The 16,667-nt window shown below is 45.4% G+C and overlaps 1 protein-coding gene and 1 non-coding gene across 9 annotated transcripts in view; one reads left to right on the top strand and one right to left on the bottom strand.

Annotated features, from left to right (window-relative positions):
* The window catches only part of SLC39A11 (solute carrier family 39 member 11), a 423,988-nt gene that overhangs the window by 245,258 nt on the left and 162,063 nt on the right, over window positions 1-16,667 (top strand). The gene's annotated exons all lie outside the window — the stretch shown is intronic.
* LOC118887633 lies at window positions 16,362-16,466 on the bottom strand. Its single transcript, XR_005018107.1, has one exon. It is a non-coding gene; the product is annotated as a U6 spliceosomal RNA (small nuclear RNA).

Here is a 16,667-nt window from a genome sequence, read left to right as displayed (position 1 = left end):
CGTCCTTAGGTGCAAATTAGCTTAAAGGGAAGGTCAGATCCGCTTGTGAACTGGATTTTTCTTCTGAACGCTTTCTGAAGCCGGTCATGACTCACGAATGCCTTCTGACTCCAAGACATCACTTTTTAGACATATTTTGCCTTTTTGAAACGAACTTTTTCAAACCCGTTCCGAAAGACTTTTTCCAACCCTGGCACCTGGGGAACGTGGGCTTCCTGTTCCATCTTTGTGCTCTTCCTTGCTGTCCCCCAGATTTATTCCTTGTGACTTAATTTTTTTTTTCTTTTCACCTGGGAGGTTTCATGTATCACACTCCGCCGTCATCTCTAAATGCTGCTGGTGCAAATGAGCAGCTCCCACATCCTCAGTGATATGGAAATACCTCCCACTGGTTCCATTATACAGGTTCTTCTGTTCATTCATTCGTTGATTTATTCAGTAAGTATTCATTGAGCATCTCCCCTGTGTCTGGTACTGGGGGTAGGACATTAAATGAATTGACAACCCCGCCTGCCCTCCTAGAGCTTGTGTTGTATGGGGGGACCGCCAGTGATGAGCAAAGTGAAAAGGCAGAACCCGCAGGACCTAGATGGCAGTGAGTGATGGGGAGGAAAAATTAAGCAGGCAGGGGGGTGTTGGCGGGCGTTGATGCTTTAAATGGGGTCCTGAGATTATTTACCGAGAACAGGTAAGGGGAGGTAAGGGGACAACCCAGAGGGCTGTACCAGATGGACAGGGAAAAATGAAACCGTACAACTCAGATGGGACTTGAACCTAGCCAAAACCCAGAATGGGACTTGAGCCCACTGTCTTTTTTTTTTTTTAATATAAATTTATTTTATTATTTTATTTTATTTATTTATTGTTTTTGGCTGCGTTGGGTCTTTGTTGCTGCGTGTGGGCTTTTCTCTGGTTTTGGCGAGCGGGGACTGCTCTTCGTTGCGGTGCACAGGCTTCTCGTTGCAGTGGCTTCTCTTGTTGCAGAGCACGGGCTCTAAGCGTGTGGGCTTCAGTAGTTGTGGCACGTGGGCTCAGTAGTTGTGGCTCATGGGCTCTAGAGCACAGGCTCAGTAGTTGTGGCGCGTGGGCTCAGTAGTTGTGGCTCGTGGGCTCTAGAGCACAGGCTCAGTAGTTGTGGCGCACGGGCTAAGTTGCTCCACAGCATGTGGGATCTTCCCGGACCAGGGCTCGAACCCGTGTCCCCTGCATTGGCAGGCGGATTCTTAACCACTGCACCACCAGGGAAGCCCGAACCCACTGTCTTTTAATTGAAATCACACACCTGGTCTCAGGACTTACTGAAGTTCAGGTTCCTTATGTCTCATCGCAGAAAGAATTCAGTGAGAGACAAAGTGGTAGGTAAGAAGTGGATTTATTTAGAGAGATACACATTCCATAGAAAGAATGTGGTCCATCTCAAAAGACGAGAGGCCCCGAAATATGGCGTGGTTCGCTGGTATGGGCTGGGTAATTTCATAGGCTAATGAGTGGGAGGATTATTCCAACTATTTTAGGGAAGGGGCGGGGATTTCCAGGAATTGGGCCACTGCCTACTTTTTGGCCTTTTATGGTTGGCCTTGGAACTGTCCTGGCACCTGTGGGTGTGTCATTTAGCTAATAATGCATTACAGTGAGTGTATAGTGAGGCTCAAGGTCTACCTGGAGTGGAATCTGCCACCATCTTGGACCTAACCGGTTCTAACCAGTTTATGTCATATCCTCAACAGCTATGTCATTCTTAAAGGCTTGTCTCCTGCCCCCTTCCCTCCTGTTTCAAAAGCAGAAACAAAAGCTCTGAGGTAGGAGCAAGCTTGGTGTGTTCAAATAGGACAAAGGCCCTTGGGCTGGACGTTCGTGTGTTTTCCTGAAATATTCAAAGAAAATACAGTTGACCCTTGAACAGTGCAGAGGTTAGGGGCTCCGACCCTCCTCGCGGTTGAAAATCTGGGTATAACTTAGAGTGGACGCTTGCCCTCCGCGGTTCCTTGGTGTTTGGGGTCCAGCTAACCGCGGATGGTGTCCTACTGCAGTATTTACCATTGAAAAGAACCTGTGTACAAATGGACCCGCGCAGTTCCAACCCACGTTGTTCAAGGGTCAACTGTATACTGACAGGCTGGCTTTTCCCCTGAAATCTCCAAGACAAGTGACACCCTTTCCACAGTAGTAGCAAAGGCTGACCGTGTCGGTGTGACGGAGCTACCGTGTTTCCAAGAGCTTTGCTTCTTGCCGGGGAGCACCTCCAGTTCTGGAGAGGAGGGATCTGCTTGTGCCGTTTTCAGAATGAAGACAAACCCCGTCCAATCACTTGCCCTTGGTGTGAAAACGCGAGCCCACCACACAGCAGCATAAAGCACACTCGTCTTGGGGCTCTGTCTGTCTAAATCTATCACAACTCCGTGATCTATCCCGGGCAGCACGTTTGATGGGCTCCCCATAGGGTCAGCCCAGGCCAGTGGCTAGAAAAATCCTGTTCATCGAAAATTACCTGCAATTTTTCTCTGTGCCCAGCTGCTGATTTTTCTTCTACCCTAATTATCTTTCACGAGTAATTGGAAAAAAAATTAATTGGTGGGTTTGAGTGAGCATGATACGCCAATTGCAAATAAAGGTTTGGATCTCTCTTCCCCCTCTTTCCTCATTTTAACATGACACTGACCAGAGTGAAAATAATTTATCTTTGTGGGTCTAATTGCCTGCCCTTCAAAGGAGTCAGGGAAATGGGCTTGATTATAAAGCCACCGATAATTTGTGCCTTGTGAATTACTGTTCAAAGATCCAGTGTGATAGATGATCACGAAGCAATGGCTTAAGAGAGGAGGGAAGAGGGAAGCCAACTAGAAAGGAGGGTGAGAGGGACACACAATTACACTGGAAAGACGTGAATGATTATCTCGAAGTCTTTCCCAGCATTTCCCCTCAAAAGCACACCCCTTAACACACCCCAGCTTTTCTCAGTATAACTTGAGACTTAACACGTCTTTCTCAGACACGTACAGTGACCTTTCGGGCGTGTGGTGCTGCCCTTCTTGATTGAGATGCTGACGCTTTTGAATCTTTTGGTAAGATGGTGCTTAATTACGTTTTATCTAAACCAGATGGGACACTAAGTCACGTGATGCGCTTCCTCTTGGTCACCTCATCACCAAGGGCCTGCTCATGCTGGGTGCCTGGCTGGGGCCTGGGGGCTCGTGTCATGGCTGTGGGCACAGGGAAATTGCCGAGGTCCCATAGGATGTGAGTTTCGGTGATTGCGGCCCCACTAGCACTATGTTCTAACAAGCACTGCCAAACGTTTAGAACTGAATGACATGCTCCCTTGGCTCTTTCCTACTTGACTTTGGTTTTGGGGTCAGGGGACATCAGCCCCTGGTAAGAAGCATTTGGCCTCTGCCAACTTCTCTCTGTAAGTGGTCCACAGTCGCCCTCTGTTTGTTTATTCTTTATTCAACCATCACAATCCAGCCTTTATTTCCACCCAGTGAGCTGGAGGTTTCTGGACATGGCAGAGCGTAATGATGTCACAAGAAAAATTCCAGGTTTAACTACGAAGAAGGAGGTGCCTAACACAGTAGCATTGAAAGTGCTCTAGGGGAAAAGGAAGGAAATGGGCTAGGAAAGAAACCCTGACTTCAGGACAAATAATCATGAATAAATGAGCACATACAAACAGTGTAATAAATACGACCCACATGAATGTAGGAGGACAGACACATGCATGGGGTGTGTGTGTGTGTGTGTGTGTGTGTGTGTGTGTGTGTGTGTGTGGAAAGGAAGGATGGGTGGATTGTGGATCCTTTGGCCGGCGTATGCTGGACGACCTCAGGGGGTTCCAGGGTCCCTCTGCCCTCCTAGGGAGTCCTCAAGAGGGTGGCCGCTGTGTTCAGAAAGGTCCCTGTCACCCAGGACGTTATGAAAAGTGCATCTTTCTCTTTGGGCTGCTCTCGGGGACATGAAAAATGCTCCACTCTGCCTGGGTGTAATTGAGCTTTGGGCTGAAGTTTCACCCTGCAGCTTTGCTGGCAAATTCAGTAATGATGAATTAAGTGGAATATACGCAGCGTTAATGTGAACAGGATTTAAAATAATGTCTGCAGTTCACTTAATTACATTCCTTGTGGCTCCCCCCCACCAACCTTCAAAATGTTACTCCAGCATCCAGCCTAATTGCACCACAGCTTTCCCTCCTCAAAGTAGCCCCATCTTCCTCCTCTCCTCTCTCCACAGCAATCTGCTCTGTCTTTCTCTCCTACTGTGTTTGAGATACATGCACCCTCCTGGGTGTTGCGGTTGTGAGGTTTCTTCCCTCCCCCCGGTTTATTCAACCTGCAGCCACTGTAACATCCCGTAGTTTCATCTGGGGTATGGAAGGATTAGACCATGTTTTCAGGGGAAAGCATCAGCTGTGAATGGGCCCTGAGCCCTGCAATCTTTGTCCAGCTTGCTCTGTCCACTGCTGGGTGGGAAACCCTGGCTGTGCTCTTTCCCTCGGGGAGGGGGAGGGACGGGGCTGGGGCCCTAGCTCGACGTGGCCAATACAGACAGCACCCCCAGTGGCCACCACGTCCCCGCCCCCCCCTGCCCCATCAGGAGCACTTCTGCTCATGTGTCGACGGCTCTCTCTCTTTCCTCTCAGGGTTGCCCCTGGTGGTGTCTCTGGGGGCAAGGTTTTGAAGGTGAAAGCAGGAGACAGACACCTCAATTTTTTTTTTCTGGGCTGATAACTTCCGGCTCCTGTATCAGCTCCAGCGGGAAAGATGTACAGGACCTGGAACTACCAAGCAGCGGGGGCTTCCCCTTTCTCCTGGCGTGAGGTTTGTTCAGCATCCCAGACAGCCTTGGAAACAGATGCCCCAGCTCTTCCTCCTCTGAGCGTCCGGCCTTGCCGAGGAGGAAGCTCTCCCCCCGTTTAGGAGTAGAATCGGGTCTGGGGTCGGGGGGCAGTGAGCGTAGATGTCCCCGCATCCGTCAGGGGAGGCGGAGTGGACTCAGGAGTTTTCTCTTTTCTTCGGAGAGAAAATCATCCATGCTCACCTCTCCCACAGGCTTGCTTTTCCTGGGCAAACATTTAAGTGGTTATTGCCCACCTGCTATTCTCTTGTTCCACTGTTAGCCGTCAAGACTTTCTTGCAACTGTGGTTTTTGTCTTTATCAAAAAAAAAAAAAGAGCTTGCAGTTGAAAGGGAGGGAAACCCACACTAGCCAGAGGAGGAAAGGAGACTGCATTTTCAGGACATTGAATCCAAGGGCGATGAGATCAGTGGGGCCTCGTGGGCACCGCAATTAGGAAATGCAAAGCTGAGGGCCCGTGTTTATTCATTCTACTCTGCCTCTTCACCAGGGCCTCTCATTTCTGCTTTCCTTCTGTTTTCTTCACTCTGCAAACGTGCTTTGCCAGCTGTGCCACAGCTAGTTAAGGGCTACCCCACAGCTCCCAGGGTGCTGTGTTCTCAGTTCAAGAGAACGTTCGAGTCTGAGCATCTGGCAGAGTTGGTGAGTTGTACCTGCCTGGTCCAGGTGACCACTGCTGGGGAGCACGGTGGAGCACGCCTGTGTCCCAGGCTCTCCCGCCTGCGGGAAGGCACCCTCAGAGGACGTGGCTGCGGTGTGGGTGGAGATCTGGGCCCCCCCTCCCCCGCTGGAAGATCTATAAGTCTCGGGATTTAGGTCTCAGCTTCCAGCTCCCCTTCCCTCCAGGACTCTGTCCTCTGGATGGGACCACCTGCCCCTTCCCAGGCGCCGGCATCTGGACAAGAGCGAAAGCACCCTCACAGGCCTCCCAGCTGCGGATCATCCAGTGGTAGACATCATCTCTGTAGCCAGGAAAGGGGGGTGGCCGGGGATCTGGGGAGATAGTTAGGTGAAGAATATCATAAGCTCATTAGCAGGCAGACCTTTTCCAACTGAAAGATCAGGGAGACTGCAAAATGATGCTTCGGACCAACCAACAGCAGCGCTGTCTTTGGAGCCACTTAACAGTCAACCACAGATCTGCAGGAGAGTGTGACCTGAGGAGGAGGGGAGGGAGGGGTCTCTCTGCATCTGGAGAGCCTCCGCAGCCGTGCAGGGCCAGCCCCTTGGCTGCTTCCTTCGCTTTGGCATTGAACCGAGATTGCAAATGGATGGGTGGTGATTTGGGGTCTACCCATGGTGCTTTGCAAGCGCACTGATTGCTTCAGGGCACACCGTTTTCAGAGGTAAAGCCAGGAATAATTTCCTGCCTTAGTGCCATCTGACCCCCCAGCAGTTATCCTGAGACCATTGCAGGTGGATGAAGAGAGTCTGGACAGGAATATTTACCCACCTACTGTGAGAGCAGTGCCGAAATGCAGGCCATTCAGAGACATTGCAGGGCTCTGCTTGTTAGGGAGGAGCGGATGGCATTTCCAAAGCCTCTGCGTGGATTGACATTGCAAGCAGAGAGAGTGCGGTCAGGCTTTCTCAGCGTGCTCTGCTGACCCCCCCGCGTTAGAATCACCGCAGACACTGATTGCAGATGTGATTCCTTCCCTACTTTAAACCTATTTAAATGAACAAGGTAGGTTTTTTAAAGTGCAGATGTGTAGAAAAATCTGCAGGTTATATTAAACAAAAAAAAAGAGCAAACTGCAAAACTGGATACACTCTCATTCCTTTTGGGTAGGGAAAAGACTGTTGAAAAGGACATAAATCCTGGTATTAATCTAATATTTTTTTCTGAAAGCCTGCATTAAGATCTGTGATCACTGGTTACCTACGGAAGAGAGACTCCGAGTTTTCATTTCAGCCCTTTCTGTTCTATTTGCATTTCTCACCATGTATCTCTATGACTTTTATGCTTTGGAATGTCAGCACGGATTATCTGGGCAGTGGGATTACATACCATTTTCTTTTCTTCTTTATGCTCTTTTCATATTAAGAAAATCAATTTTTAAAAATGCAATTTAGAAATAGGAATCTGCCACTGGCTTCTAGTACCAGATTCTCAGGGGAAGGAGCCCAGGGTTCCATATTTAACATGCACACCAGTATTTGAGAATGTAGGGGGTCCGAGCATGCCACCCCAAAATATGCCTCTTAGGTGTATTGATTATTTGGAGCTAAGAACTCTTGAGAAATGGGAGATGCGGACACGCTCTCTGACCTCCCTCTTTCTACCTAAAAACAGGACATAAAATTGCCCGTGAGAAGGAGACCCTCCCTGCATTAGGAAGGGCAGGACTCTTCACCTCCAGAGACTCCTATCAGCCCAGAGAAGGCACCAAGGAATCTGTAACAGGCCTTCCTAAAACAACCCTTTTCTTCCATTAGTTCTGTTGTATATTGACCTTCCAGTTTGTCATTCCTAAAAGCCTAAATCCCTTTTCCTTTGTCTTGTCCCTTCTCTACAAATTTGTTGTTCTTTGTTAAGATGCTACATAGGCTCCAAGTTCTAACCACCCCTTTGAGTTACTCATCACTGAGTTTCCCCCATGTGTGTGCACGCTGCACATGTTAATAAACTCTGTTTGTTTTTCTCTTGTTAATCTGTCTTTGTCAGTTTAATTTACAGGGCCCCTGGCACAGAACCTAAGTGGGTAGAGGAAATTATTTTTTCCCTTCCCTATAAGAATCTGGCTCTTAATTCCACTTACTTCTAAATGTACTTCTTGACAAATGCCCAGTCAGCAAGTGCTGTCTGCTGCTTGCTTGTTACTTCCACTGCTACCACTCAGGGGTGGCAGCACTGGGGCACTTACTTGGGGGTGCCCCCCTGAAATGCATGTTTCTGAGCCTTATCCCCAGGGAAATCACTGACTTTCTCCTCTGGGACCTGCAAGAGAAAACTCTCTCTTTTAAAGAGCTCATGAGATCAGGCCAGGCCCACCTGGCAGGTCTCCCTGTCTTAAGGTCAATTGTGACTAATCACAGGAGTGAAATCCATTGTATTAACAGTCCCAGGGGTTATACAAGGTGTGTACACAGGGGGGAGGGGGTATCTTGGGTTCTGTCTTTAGAATTCTGCGTACCATGTGGATGTTAAAGAGAAGATTTCTGTTTTTACCATTAATGTGATATTTACTATGGATTTTTGATACCTTTTGAAAGATACTAAAGATAGCTCCCTTATATGCATAGTATTTTGCATCTATGTTCTTAAATGAGTATGGCTTAAAATTTTTATCTCTTATGTTGTATTTCTCTGGTTTGAATATTAAGGTAATACCAGTCTCATCCAGAGTTGGGGTGTTTTGCTTCTTCTTCCTCCCCTCCCCCAGTTACTTCTCTGGAATAGCTAACATGAGATTGAGATTATTTAATCCTTGATAATTTGCGAATAGAAATGATAAAAAAAAAAGCTTTTCCTATACTCTTATGTTCTGTACATGAGGCATGTGAATTAAAGTGACAAGGGACAGATTAACAGGAGGAAAGCATACAAATTTTATTTTTAATTTTATGTGCACATGGGCTCCACAGAAAAGAAATGAAAACTCATAAAATGGTTTGCCTTGAGAGCTTATATTACCATTTTAACAAGAGGCAATAAATCATAGAGAAGTGACTAGACAAAGAAAACAGATTTGGACTTATAGGGGCCATAAATTGTGGGAAGACAAATACATGGGGGAAACTAATGGTAGATAAGGGCTATTTAGCAAGGTTTGTTATTCAGGTTCAAGCCATCTCTGGTGTTTGCCTTTTCCTGGTACAGGGAAGGGACACACCTTCACAAATGAAAATTTATATAACCGTTACAAAGGGAAAGTTATGTCCCACTTTTGGGCAGAAAGGGAGAGGACAGAGAGTTCCTTCTGTATCTGCTGTTTCTCAGTGCCTTAAGCTAAAAATAATCCGTATGCCATAGTGGTATATTTGAGGGAGGCATATTCTGATCTCCTTCAATACTTTTACGAATGATACCATCTTGCATCTAATGTGTTTGTGTATACATATGTGCATGCATGGGTGCCTCGTCCAAAATACCAGAGGCTGTTTACCTTGGAGGCATGCTGTGGGTGTTGGCATGGCCTTGTTCAAGATTGATACTGCTTCTCAACATTTTCTTTTGTCCTTTTTATTTATCATGCATTTTCTTCCCTTTTTTTTTTGTACTTTTTTGGGGTTGATTGATTTTTCTTTATCTCCCTCTTTTTTTCCTTAGTCTTTATTAGTTTGGAAGGTTTTTTTTTTTTTTTTTTGGCCACACTGAGGCATGTGGGATTTTAGTTCCCGGACCAGGGAGCGAACCCAAGGCCACCTGCAGTGGAAACGCGGAGTCCTAACCACTGGACTGCTAGGGAATTCCCAGTTTGGAAGTTTTTAATTCAATTTCTTTCTTTTGTGGCTACCTTTACTTTTTTAACATGCATACTTGACTCAGTGACATTCAGAATTAATCAGTATCTGTACTCTTCTCTCTAACAATTGAAGGACCGTAGAATGCTTTAACTTGGTTTTCCCCCTCATCATCCATGTTATTTTTCTAATATTTTAGTTGTACCCTTTTTTTTAATACCTTCAAATTAGTCACTCGTATTGCTATTTCTTAAATAGACTTTATTTTTTAGAGAAGTTTTAGGCTCACAGCAAAATTGAACTAAAGGTGCAGAGATTCCCCATACACCCCCTGCCCCCACTCATTCATAGCCTCCCCCATTATCACCATTACCATCAGGGTCGTGCATTTGTTACACCTGAGGAACCTACGTTGCCACGTCCTTATCACCCGAAGCCCATAGTTTACATTAGGGTTCATTCTTAGCGTTGTATGATCTATACGTTTAGACAAATGTATAATGACATGTATCTACCATTATAGTCTCATACAGAGTATTTTCACTGCCCTAAAAAACCCTCTGTGCTCCACCTCGTCATCTGTTCCTCCCTCCTACCTGCTGGAGAACACTGACCGCTTTACTGTCTCCATAGTTGTGCCTTTTCCAGGATGTCATATGGTTGGAATCTTACAGTCTGTAGCCTTTTCAGACTGGCTTCTGTCACTTAGTCATATGCATTTAAGGTTCCTCCATGTCTTCGTGGCTTGATAGCTCATTTCTTTTTAGTGCTGAGTAATATTCCATTGTCTGGATGGACCACAGTTTATTTACCCATTCACCTACTGAAGGATATCTTGGTTGCTTCCAGTTTTTGACAATGATGAATAAAGCCACTGTAAACATCTGTGTGCAAGGTTTTTAACTCTTGAGTAAATACCAGGGAGGAGGATTTCTGGATCGTATGGTAAAAGTATGTTTAGCTTAGTAAGAAACCACCAAACTGCCTTCCAAAGTGGCTGTACCGTTTCGCATCCCCACCAGCAGTGAAGGAGCGTTCCTGTTGCTCCACATCTTCATTAGCATTTGGTGTTGTCAGTGTTCTGGATTTTGGCTGTTCTAATAGGTTTGTAACAGTATCCCACTTTTGTTTTATTTATTTATTTTTATTTTTTTGTCTGCGTCGGGTCTTTAGTTGTGGCACACGGGGTCTTCATTGAGGCATGCGGGATCTTTTGCTGCAGCATGGGCTCTTCGTTGTGGCGCACGGGCTTCTCTCTAGTTGTGGTGCCCGGGCTCCAGGGTGCGTGGACTTTGTAGTTTGCGGCACACAGGCTCTCTAGTTGAGGCACATGAGCTCAGTAGTTGTGGCTTGCAGGCTTAGTTGCCCCGCGGCACGTGGGATCTTAGTTCCCTGACGGGGGATCGAACCCGTGTCCCCTGCATTGGAAGGAGGATTCTTTACCACTGGACCACCAGGGAAGTCCCCCATTTTTGTTTTAATTTGCGTTTTCCTGATGACATATCTCGTGGAACATCTTTTCATATGCTTATTTTCCATTTGTATATTTTCTTTTGTGAGGAGTCTTTTAAGGTCTCTGGCCCTTGTTTTAACTGGGTTGTTTGTTTTCTATGTGTTGAGTTTTAATAGTTCCTGGTATATTCTGGATAACAGTTCTTTATGCAAAGATTTTTCTCCTAGTCTGTGGTTTGTCTTCTCATTCTTGATACTGTGTTTGGCAGAGCAGAAGTTTTTTATTTTAATGAAATTCAGCTTACCACTTAGCATTATTGTTTTTTTTAATAATCAATGGTTGCTTCTATTTTCCAACATTTTGCTAATTTCTTCGCTATTGCTTCTTGCATTGCACTCCTTCTTGGATTCTCTTTTATTTTTCCTTTAATATTTCTTCACTTAGGATCCATGAAGGGAAAATCTTAGTCTCATCTAAACATATCTTTATTTTGGTCTGACTTTTGAAAGAAAAATTGAGTTGCTTAAATTTCTAGGTTGACAGAAATGTTTATTTCCTTTAGCATTTTGACAATATTATTCCTTATTATTCCATTTAGACTGCTTCCATCAAACTAAAGAATTGTGTTATAGGTTATATATTCTCTGCAAGCATCATAAAAATCCACACGACCGCAGCCTTATTTCAGTTTTCTGGTTGCTTATACATTTTTCACTTGTTTTGGTGTTTTTTATTTTCAGTATGATGTAGCTTTGTGTGTGTGTGCACGCGCGCACGTGTGTGTTTATTTTGCTTTAAGACTTGGACTGCTCTTTTAATGTGAATGCTCATTTTATTATTATATTATTCCAGGAAAGTTTTTTAGTAATTATCTCTTCAAATTTGCCTCTCCCTCATATTCTTTATTTTCTTCTTCTGCAACAGTTATTATATACTTAGATGTATATTCTGTGTTCTTATTTATCTCCCATGTGTCTTAAGCATTTCTTAATATTGTCCATCCCTTTACTCTTCTGTGCTTTAGATCTATTCTCTAGTCCATGGATAAGTCACTGAGTTGATTCTAGTTTACTATTTAACTTGTCTGTTGAGTTTTTAAGTGAAATGACTATAGTTTTTATTTTTTAATTGTCCTAGTGGGTTCTTGTTAAGATGTCTGCTTTTTCTTTATTACATGTGCTTCTTTTCTTATGGTTTTCATTTCTTCTCTTCTGTCTTTAATCAGGTTAGGCATATATTATATATTATATATATATATAATTGAGGTATAGTTGATGTATAATATTATATAAGTTACAGGTGTACAACAGTGATTCACAATTTTTAAAGGTTATACTCCATTTACAGTTATTATAAAATATTGGCTATATTCCCTGAGTTGTACAATATATCCTTGTAGCTTATCTGTTTTATACATAATGGTTTGTACCTCTTAATCCCCTATTCCTATTTTGTCCCTCCCTCCTTCCCTCTCCCCACTGGCAAACACTCGTTTGTTCTCTGTATCCATGTGTCTGTTTCTTTTTTCTTATATTCACTAGTTTGTTTTACTTTTTAGATCACACATATAAGGGATATCATACAGTATTTGTCTTTCTCAGTCTGGCTTATTTCAGTAAGCATAATACCCTTCAAGTCCATCCATGTCATTACAAATGGCAAAATTTCATTCTTTTTTATGGCTGGGTAGTATTCCATTGTATGTATACTACATCTTCTTTATCCATTCATCTGTTGATGGACACTTAGGTTGCTTCCATATCTTGGCTATTATGAATAATGCTACTATGAACATTGGGGTGCATGTATGTTTTAAATCATGTCTATTACATAAAGACCATGTGTCTCCCTCTGTGTGTGTCCACTGACTCCCATTCATAGTGTGTTGTTTTCTTCTAGGCTTCGTAACATTTTAGCATCAATCCTTCTCTAGTGGGCTGCATTTTTCCTTAAGGATTCCTAGTGTCCCGCATCGTGGAAAACCCTTCAGAGTAGTTTTGCATTTGTTTCTGTAAGACCTTTTTGCCATAACATTAGCCTGGAACCAATTTCTACAGTGATGTTCAGATTGGGGTTTCCTAGCCCATACAGAAAGCAGAAACTCAGAAGTCTGACCTGTTCAAAGTATAAACCCAAGGTTTTAATTTTACTAGATTTTTTTTTTTTTCTCCAGAGACCAGGCAGAAACATGTAGTCATCTTTTTTGTCCCTCTGTGCAGCTGGATGGATTTGTTTCTCTAGCCCACTCTTCCACACAGGGACAGAATTTTATGACACTTGCATTTGTAGAATTTCACCTCCTACTTGATGTGGCCCAAGGCCCCCAGGTGGACGGTAACACCCAGGGCCTGTTCTTGGAAACTGCGTTAATCCCTAGGCATCCTCTGGACTGCTTTTGTTGTATAGGCTCTGGTTTCTAGCTTCCTTATGCTTCCTGATTCCCTTTCTTTGTTGCAAGCTCAGATGTGTATTTGAAATCCTTTTGATTTGTTTATTTCATGCATCATTTCTAGGTGTTTGTGGAGGGAGATTTTGGTTTTATCTTAATCTTTAATCTTGCTGAAAACTGACCTATCTTGGGCAGAGACTTAAATCTGCAAAAAAATTCTGCTACGTCTTGTCTTCAGTTGTTCTCCAGGTCCTCTGTGTCCCAGGTTCTGGCAAGCAACAAGCCATCCTTCAACCTCACTTCCTGCAGCTTCACGAACTTGTATCTTTTTCATGACTTGTGATTTGACGTTTCCATACATTTGACAAGCAAATGAAAATACAAACAAATGTTCACAATCCTCAAGACCTGACGTAAGAGGTGGGTTAGGACTTCTGTTAAACTGTTAGGCTGGGAGGGAATTTTTGAGTAGGGACTCATTTTATAAGCGGTGAGTTCTTCGTGAATGTTTTGGGTTCTGAGCGTGTTTGTTTTCCTGTCCCACCTCGCAGCTTGGAGAAGGCGTGCCTTGAGGGTGAGGGTCCTAGGAGGTGTTTCCCATGTGCATCCAGCATATTCAGAACATGTGTTAGGGAACTCGCCTTGCAGCAGCAGGGCGTCTCCTGTTAACCCTTTCACAGTCTGTGGCTCATTTAATGGGCAAGAGGCCATTTAAATGTCCAGCTTTAGCTGAGCTCAGCCCGCCCTATGAAATACAGAGCTATGGGAAAACCCCAAATTGGTTGGTTTACGTTTCTCACCAGGTGAATCTTGATCTATTTATATCAAGACTCCTCGGGGTGCTAGAAAAAAAGATACAGATGCTTATGCTTGCCCCTGATTTGCCAAAGTCAACTCTCTAGGGAAGGAGCCAGGGAACCTGCCTTTAAAATTCACCAGGTGATTCTCAGTCCTACTACCGTGTGAGAATATCTGTCCTGGGTTCCCGCAGTGAGGAAGCGATAGGGAAGCCAAGGCATTCCTAAGAATCTTTGGGGCAAACAGAATTTCCTCTGAGATGGAGAGCTGACAGACAGAGTGGGGATCTCAGGCTGCCCTGGGCCTGGGTGTGCTGAGTGGGAGGGAGGTTTGGCTCAGTGGTTTATGAAAAGCCTCATCTTCGGAGGTGATTTTGGGGGGTGGGTGGAGGGGGGAGATGGTTTAAAGCCACTTGGTGACAAGAAAAGACGGGGCGTGGGGAAAGAGGACGGGAAAAAATCTAACGGAGCACTGACTGCCTCGGGGTTTGAGTTAGAACGTTGCCTGGGTTTCAGTTAGCTGAGCACCTTCTTCCGCGTCCCTGGTTAACTGTGGGTTGCCATGGCGGCAGGCACACTGCTACGTGTAGCCCACCCCCGCTACCTGCCTCTGGCACCGGCGGTCCTACAGGCTCGGCTGAGCCCAGACCTGACTTCTCCGCAGGCTGGGGGCTGCAGTGGCAAAATGGGGGACAGATTTTGGTGGGCAGGGGAGAACTTGCCAGGGGGGTTTAGGGTGGGTAAATGCTACACTCTAATAATTTCAAGAAAAGCGCCAGGTAGCTCTGTCTGGGTCGGATGTTCTGTTCTTGCTCATGTGCTTTGGACCAGAGTCAGGGACCGTTGAGTGAAGGCGTGGCAGGTTATCCCCCAGGCAGAGCACACCTCCGTGCCCCGTCCCCTCCGCACTCACTCCCCCAGCATCCCTCCGTGGGTTTCCCTTGGGTCCCCTCGGAACAGGGTTTCTCAGTGTGGGTTCCTTGGGCTTTCTGCACTGATGCTTGCTCCCACGTTCCTCATTTGGTAAGTGGAGGTGATTATGGAATCGGTTATCCTAAGAGCGATTACAAGAGTGGGAACACATTTGGGGCATAAGGTGATGTGTTCCATTCGGTGCCAGGTGAGCAAAATGATGAGAAGACCCACAAGTGAAGACGCCCAGTGAACAGTTGGCAAGAGATCGGGGCTGGCCATAGCAAGCTTGGGAGTCCATTCCTAATGGGTTTCCATTGTTTTCCTGGATCCTTCTCTGTCCCCTAAGTTATGTTTTCTAAAGTGTCTATTATACCTGCAGACTCCTGAGCCCTGCCCGGTTCTACCATGAGTTCCAAGAATCTGCACTTAAAAATTTCTTTTAAAGTACAATTGTTATAAAAGTTCTTTAGGTGATATTTCTTTTTAAATTTTGTTTTCTTATAGTAAGCATACTTAACGTGAGATCTACCCTCGTAACAAATTTTTCAGTGTACAACACGTTATCGTTGACTGTTGGTACTGAGTGCTACAGCAGATCTCAAGAACTGAGGCATCTCATCGTGCTTAACTGAAATTTTATGCCCGTTGATTCTGAGGACAAAGAATGTCACCTGCCATGTCCGTAAACAAAGGATGTTGAGACCATCAAGCCTTCAGCCACTGTGGCCACCCTGGACTGTGCACCCTCAGGGGATTTGAGATGGACAGAAACGGGAGACTGGTCCTAGGTGGTTAAGGTGCTCATCAAAGGCATGATTTCAATGAGCCAGACTCTTGCATCTTCCCATACAGATGTCTGGTTTTTCTTTTGATGTTCTGACTTTTTTTTTTTTTTTTTGCAAAAATTCCTGTATATCCTGGCTCCCTCCCTTGCCTCTTCAGAGCCTCCCTCGCCTCTTCAGAGCCTCCCTCAGAGCCATCTGAGAGGCTGTCTCCCGGGCTGAAGTCCTCAGCAAGTCCACCAAATAAAACATAATTCTCAGCTTTTAGGTTGTGCTTTTTTTTTTTTCAGTCGACAATTTGTTAACTCCCTATTTCAAAAATATGGAATGTGGGCTTCCCTGGTGGTGCAGTGGTTAAGAATCCGCCTGCCAAGGCAGGGGACACGGGTTCAATCCCTGGTCTGGGAAGATCCCACATGCCACAGAGCAACTAAACCCGTGCGCCACAACTACTGAGCCTGCGCTCTAGAGCCTGCGAGCCACAACTACTGAGCCCGTGAGCCACAACTACTGAGCCCGCGTGCCGCAACTACTGGAGCCCGCGTGCCGCAACTACTGAAGCCCGCGTGCCACAACTACTGAAGCCCGTACGCCTAGAGCCCGTGCTCCACAACGAGAGAAGCCACCGCAATGAGAAGCCCGCGCACCGCAACAAACAGCCCCCGCTCGCCGCAGCTAGAGAAAGCCTGTGCATAACAACAAAGACCCAGTGCAGCCAAAAATAAATAAATTAAATAAACAAATTTAAAAAAAATAAAGGGAAAAAGAAAAATATGGAATGCTTCACCAGTGTGGGTGTCATCCTTGCTCAGGGGCCATGCTAGTCTTCTCTGTATCTTTCTGATTCTGGCACGTGTGCTGCTGAAACGAACAGAAGAACCTGCACTTTGCTCAGGCTCCCTAAATGGTGATCTTCCGTTGTTTTCTGTTTATTCATTCATTCACTTTAGCATGCTCAAGTTTGAGAGCCACCGTGAAAGACTCTAAACCTGGCCTGGGCTCTGTTAGGGTCTTCTACCGTCCAGCTGCTCACAGACAGCTCCTACCTACCATACCCATCTTGGCCTCCCCAC

This window comes from Balaenoptera musculus, chromosome 20 (genome assembly GCF_009873245.2).
Source record: "Balaenoptera musculus isolate JJ_BM4_2016_0621 chromosome 20, mBalMus1.pri.v3, whole genome shotgun sequence".
NCBI lineage: Eukaryota > Metazoa > Chordata > Mammalia > Artiodactyla > Balaenopteridae > Balaenoptera > Balaenoptera musculus.
The sequence above is the reverse complement of the archived record's forward strand: the minus strand, read 5'-3'. Positions and strand labels throughout refer to the sequence as shown.